This window comes from Plutella xylostella, chromosome 6 (assembly GCF_932276165.1).
Source record: "Plutella xylostella chromosome 6, ilPluXylo3.1, whole genome shotgun sequence".
Lineage (NCBI taxonomy): Eukaryota > Metazoa > Arthropoda > Insecta > Lepidoptera > Plutellidae > Plutella > Plutella xylostella.
Window position 1 is genome coordinate 6,029,115 of NC_063986.1, and position 6,980 is coordinate 6,036,094.

General features: G+C 35.0%; 2 long non-coding RNA genes across 3 annotated transcripts; both read left to right on the forward strand.

Moving 5' to 3' along the window:
• Nucleotides 1–422: 422 nt before the first annotated feature.
• LOC125488699 lies at nt 423–1,362 on the forward strand. The gene is made up of 2 exons (XR_007266415.1): nt 423–820; nt 1,012–1,362. It is a non-coding gene; the product is annotated as an uncharacterized LOC125488699 (long non-coding RNA).
• A 909-nt stretch (nt 1,363–2,271) lies between these two features.
• Nucleotides 2,272–5,455, forward strand: LOC119694169. 2 transcript variants are annotated; one of them, XR_005254791.2, is made up of 3 exons: nt 2,272–2,751; nt 3,923–4,582; nt 4,763–5,455. It is a non-coding gene; the product is annotated as an uncharacterized LOC119694169 (long non-coding RNA). The 2 variants fall into 2 exon arrangements; XR_005254789.2 differs by lacking the exon at nt 2,272–2,751 and having other exon boundaries at nt 3,850–4,582.
• The last annotated feature ends 1,525 nt before the right edge of the window (nt 5,456–6,980 follow it).

Here is a 6,980-nt window from a genome sequence, read left to right on the forward strand (position 1 = left end):
TTAAGTTTTTTTTTATTTTTTTGCCAAAATGTTATGCTTCAAACCGAAAATAAAAAAAACTAGCCATATTTCAATATTTTTCTTGATTGTTTTTCATTAGTAATACCTTAATAAACTAATTTAAATAATCAAATGTGCATTATTCGACTTAAATTAGACACAATACCTCAAAATAGATGAACATTTTAAAAAAATATTCAAAACGTAAAAACAAACAAATTAAATTAAAAAGAATTTTCATATGATAATTTTTTGTGCACTTCAGCTTAAAAACATTGTCAACTACTAAGCTTTCAAATAAGATATTTCAATATCAAATCGATTTAGGTATCACCAAGATATGGCAATGTTTTTAAGCTAAAGTGCACAAAAAATAATTATATGAAAATTCTTATATTATCCCTATAATGCATTATCCGAAACTTAACCATTTCTAAGAGACCCTTAAAATCGACTGGAAATGCCTCCCTCTATCACCTCCTGAAAGGATCCGGTCTACTTGCAAATAACCCTGTATATTTCGTTTATTTTAGGTGTTCTGATCCCGTCCCGCATGGGGAAGCACCCGGTGCTGTTATACAATAATTATTCATACAATTTCGTTAATAACAAGACCGAAGAGAAACTTTGGTACTGCATTAAGCGTGGCAGGCTGCAGTGTAAAGCTTACGTCAAAACGCACAAAGAAACTCCGGAGACTCCATACGAAGTAAATGAAGTACACAATCACCAGCCTGCACGGTACCACATCACTAAGACAGGACAATATATCCTGATTTGAATTTCAGTCTCAATGAAGACATAACATCTGTAAATAGAGGTATAAATTAACAAATGATTATAAAACACGGAATATATATTTAGACTTTGTATTTTTTTTATTTCCTTACGGGACTCTATCTTACTTACCGAATGTTAAAATACAATACTTACCTAATAATAATACCTACAAGAAACTGATGTATTATTAATACATACATAATATAATACCAGCTGTTTTGTATGTTTAAGGTCGTCTTATACCGTCCAGACATGGCAAGCACCCGGTATTATTGTACAATCGCTACCCATACCAGCACGTGAACAGTGGAACAAAAGAGAAGCTACTGTGGTACTGTATTAAACGTGCCAAGCTGCAGTGTAAAGCTTATATCAAAAGCAACAAAGAAACCCCGGAAACTCCATTCGAAGTAAATGAAGTACACAACCACCAGCCTTCACAGTACCACGTCACAAAAGAAGGAAAATATATCATAATATGAATATCGATTTCGATGAAGACATAACGTAGTTATTGGTGGTATAAATTTGTAAGAAGAGTCTACATACATTAATAAATAATTATATTACACAGGAAATCAATTTAGAGTTTGTATTACTTTCCGAATGTGCTATTATGGTTCGCGCACATTATGTCGGGGCGCAGTGGGCCGGGCCCAACGCAATCGTGCTTTATATGAAAATCTGCCCAGGCATATTGTGCGATAATGCATTGTATACAATGTAATGGAGTGATTTTTGCTATGCGGCCCGGCCGGTTGCGCCTTGACATAATGTGCGCGAACATCTAAAGTCCCTTTTATACATAAAAGTATTTTATAAGAGTATGATATGATTAGTACATATTACTATATATGTCGCAGGTATCTGGTTGAATCTCCTTTTTGATTGAATCACTGGCGCGTTCATTGGATGGCGCAATTCAGTTGTATGACTAACGCTGAGTTGCAGAAAGGGACTTTAAGTTAATGTTGACCTTAAATCTATTGCTGCCTTGCTTTGACAGAATACAGACAGAAAGAGACGGACATAGATTTAATGTCGACATTAGCTTAATGTTCCTTTCTGCAACTCAGCGTAAAGGACATCTCGTCAAGTCGTTGATTGTAACGTTTGACGTCTTGACTGAACGTCATTCAGCGAAGTCGTTGAATGGGATATAGTATAGCAACTTTGTAATGTGTGGTTAGGGTGAACATGACCAGACAAGAGTCAACAAAAAGACTATGTTTCAAAGATCTTATCTCACAAATTAACTAAACAATAAAATAAACGTACCTTGATATTGTTGTTCATAATAATCCAGTTTCGCCACATTTTCCTCTTTGAAACTAGCTTCCGGCTTCGTAATAATAAATAAATCCATGTTGTCACACTATTTTAACACAAAATAACGCACTTTAAGCTAATTTATTTGCAAAAAATAACAATATAGGTGCATTTTGTGCCAGCTGTTCGCTGTTAGACGCCATATTTGTTTTATTCACCACCTGACTGATTTTAAGTCCGCTAACTAGTTGGACGTCTTGTGACGCTTGTACAATCAACGTTCGGCCTAGTCATACAATTGAATAGCGCCATCCAATGAACACGCTAGTGGTTCAACCGAAAAGGAGATTCAACCAGATTCCTGCTACACATACATGAAAACAATATAATATCAGTTATATTGTATCTTTAAGGTCGTCTTATACCGTCCCGGGGTGGCAAGTACCCGGTGTTGTTGTACAATCGCTACCCATACCAGCACGTGAATAGTGGAACAAAAGACAAGCTACTGTGGTACTGCATTAAACGTGGCAGGCTGAAATGTAGAGCTTACGTCAAAACGCACAAAGAAACCCCTGAAATTCCATTGGAAGTAAACGAAGTACACAACCACCAGCCTTCACAGTACCACATCACAAAAACAGGACAATATATCATGATTTAAATTTCCATTTCAATGAAGACATACATCTGTTATTAGAGGTATACATTTGTAAGAAGAGCCCACATACATTAATAAATAATTATATTACACAGTAATATCAATTTAGAGTTTGTATTACTTTCCGAATGTGTTATTATAGTTCGCGCACATTATGTCGGGGCGCAGTGGGCCGGGCCGCATCGCAATCGTGTTTTATATGAAAATCTGCCATCATAGTGTGCGATAATTTTTATAAAATTTAATGAAGCTATTTGTGCTATGCTGCCCGGCCGGCTGCGCCCCAACATAATGTGCGCGAACATTTAAATACCCTTTTAATAATAAAGATAAAAAAAAGATAAAGATAAAAATTCTTTATTCGGTACACCACACAGCACACACCAAAAATCCACAAGAAAATACACAAAAAAAAGAAAATAACAAATAAAAAACCTTATATAATATAAACTTATCAGTAATAGCGGTGTGTGTTGTCCAGCACCGAAAAGGCCCGCGCCTCAGCTTACACCGCTTCAAGTGAGGTGGCATCCACCCACCTGACGCGGCACTGATTTTCAGTCGCGTCCTTCCGTGACTATCTCCCATCTATTGAGACATCTGATACCTACGTGTACAATATAATAATAATACGGTAATGTTATAAATAAATAGATATAATTCTTAAATACCAATAGTAAATACATATCATAAGTATATACACATGTATAGATAATGTAATAATATTGCATATAGGTAGTACAATTTTTTTATAAGTAAATAAAATTAGAGACAAATAGTGGGTATGACTAGAAAAGAACGAAGAGCCTTCGGGGTTTCAGCGCGCGAGCGAGACCGATCGCCATCGCTGACTTGCTTCAGCGCTCAGACCAGCCCGTACCGTCCGGCTGAACACAACTGTAAGACAGTTTCATAATAATATATACACAACTGTGAGTGAAAAACGGACACAATGCACAATAAGAAGCATTTTCTAATGGCGGACTATGAGAAGAAAAATTAAATAAAGTAACATAGAAGCTTATAATCAAAGCATACAAGGTAAGAAAATTATGATGAGAACTATCTTGAGTACATGTAATAATAATATAAACGAATAAAATACATAAAATAATAAAATAATAAAATACATAAAATAATTTTATAAGAGTATGATATGATTGCTGTTGATTAGTAAATACATGAAAAAAATATATCAGTTGTATCTTCAAGGTCGTCTTATACCGTCCCGGAGTGGCAAGCACCCGGTGTTGTTGTACAATCGCTACTCATACCAGCGCCACAGTGCACCCAGAGACAAGCTACTGTGGTACTGCATTAAACGTGGCAGGCTGCAATGTAGAGCTTACGTCAAAACGCACAAAGAAACCCCTGAAATTCCATTGGAAGTAAACGGGGTACACAACCACGAGCCTGCGCAGTACCACGTCACAAAAGAAGGGAAATATATCATGATTTGAATAACTTTGAAGAAAAATTCAATGAAGAAATCACTATTGTGTTTCGATAGATAGGGATAAAAATATTGTGTGTACTTTTTATGTGAGAAGCTGCATCCTTGCATGGCGTTTGTAGCATGGAATAATAAAATACATTTCAACCTACTCCTACAACCTGTATTTGTTATAGTTTAGAACATTATCAGTCTCTTGCTCCTTAACGTCTACCAGGGTAAACTTGCTGGGTCTGACTTTCAGAGCTTGGGCATCATCCCGGCTACTCTGTTACATTAGATCACAAGCGTCCATGCCAGGATACAGCATCATCCAGGCTGCCAGTGCCATATTCTGATCGAAAATGGAACACATGATGCCGTGCCGTGGCGTGGCTATGAAAGCTAGAAGTCAGATTCTCAGACCACCCTGTTTAAAGGTGAATGCTGCCTAAAAATAACGTTCAGTATTCCCTTTAAATTGTTGGTCTTAGAAACATGTAGTTTTGATTGGTGTGTTTTATACATGGGTACAAGTAATTTCATAGTGATTTAGTTAAATAGGTTGTAATTTTGAAACCTTACCTTACCATTACTTACATTTTTCATATCTTTTTCAGGCATCCTTTTACCGTCTCAGAAGGGAAAGCATCCATTACTATTGTTCAGAAATTACTCTTATTTTTTTCAAACATCTCCTAAGTGCATTCGCTGGGTCTGTTCAAAAAGTAAAAGTGGGAAGTGTAAAGCATATCTGAAGGCAAACATCAACACTATCCATGTACCGACCGAGATATTCGACGTACACAACCACGAACCGCCGAAGTACCACATCACTAAAGATGGAGAATATATAAAAGTTTAATGTATTAAGTTTATCTTGTGGTATTGTCACACAGAGGAACTTCTGTACTAGCATATTGTTTTATAGGTACATTGCTTAATACTTTTAAATAGACCTACCGATCAAATATAATTTATGTACTTTCATTTTTGTTTTTTATCATAATTCATAATAATAATTCATAATTCATTTATTTTCTCTTAAATTTACATCGTTAGCTTAATAATTAGGTATAATTAATTAATACAAATTAATAATTGTATATTAAACAAATTTACAAATTGATAATAGGTATATCACAATGTGTCATTAAATAATTACATAATATAAAATATATAACAAAAGGTATGTCAAATTAGTTAAATTAAATTAATACTTATGTCAAAGATAATTAAAATACAAATTTTTGTACCTATTGTACCTTAGCCATACTTATTTGTCATTAATAAATTCGTCAAATGTGTAAAAAGCCTTAATAATTTGATAATAATCCCCCTTGCCCTTACAAGCACCGCAAACTTACGTCTATTGCAATCGTTAATTGAAAATAAATTTACTTTTACAGGAGTTCTGATTCCAACTGCGACTGGAAAACATCCAACATTAATATTTAGAAAGTTCTCTTACCATTATGAAGCGGTTTCTAAATCTTCCTATATTCGCTGGGTTTGTTCTAAATATAAAAGAGGGAAATGTAAAGCGTATCTGAAAGCGAACAGCAAGACTCCCGATGTGCCGACCGAGATATTCGACGTACACAACCATGAACCGCCGACTTACCACATCACCAAAGAAGGACGTTACGTTAAAGTTTAATATCACAAATTTTCAAAAAGTGAAGAGTGTCAATATTCTCTATATCATCACCAGCAAATATAGCCAACCAGCATAAAAGTTTACTGGTTTTTTCGTGTGGTACAAAGAGGAACTTCTATACTAGCGTATTATTTTATACTTTGCTTAGGTAATATTTTTAAATATAACTACCGTACAAATAAAAAAGATCCCAAATGCATATTTATTTTGCTGGTGCAACGCTTTTCTCAAGGCTGAATAAACAACGATGTCGTTACCGTAAAAGAATCGTAATTTTTTTTTTGTTTTTATGCTATTATTATGAACCCCCTTGCTCTTACTGGTACCGCAATGTCCACCTATTGCAATCATTATTTGGTCCTCATAGCACAGGGAATCCTAGTTTGTGGACCAAGGTTTTAACAATTTTAAGAATCTTTGTTGGTTTTTCTAATAAACTATTTTTTTATAATGATTTATGAAATAAATTTATTTTTACAGGAGTTCTGATTCCATCTGCGTTGGGAAAATATCCAAAATTGGTGTTTAGAAAGTTCTCTTACCATTGTGTTAATTCTAAATCTTCGTGTATTCGCTGGGTATGTTCTAAAAATAAAAGAGGCAAGTGTAAAGCGTACCTGAAGGCGCACAGCGAGACTCCCGACGTACCGACCGAGATATTCGACGTACACAACCACGAACCACCGATCTACCACATCACCAAAGAAGGAGACTACATAAAAGTTTAATGACAAAAAAATATATAAAGGTGGTATTGCAATTGTAACACAGAGGAACTTACTGTACAAGCATATTGTTTAATACTTTTAATTATACCTACCGATCAAATGTAAGAGTACCAATACATATATATTTTGTTTGCCTCAAGCAGAGCTAAATAAATAATATAATCGTTACCGTAAAATAATTTTTCGCTTTTATCATATTATTATGATCCCCCTTGCTCTTACAGGTACCCCAATGCTACGTCCATTGTAATCATTATTTGAAAATAAATTTACTGTTACAGGGGTTCTGATTCCATCTCCGATTGGAAAACATCCAACATTAATATTCAGAAACTACTCTTACCACTATGAAAAGGTTTCTAAGTCTTCCTATATTCGCTGGAGCTGTTCTAAGAAGTACAGAGGAAAGTGTAAAGCGTACTTGAAAGCAGACAACAAGACCCCCGACGT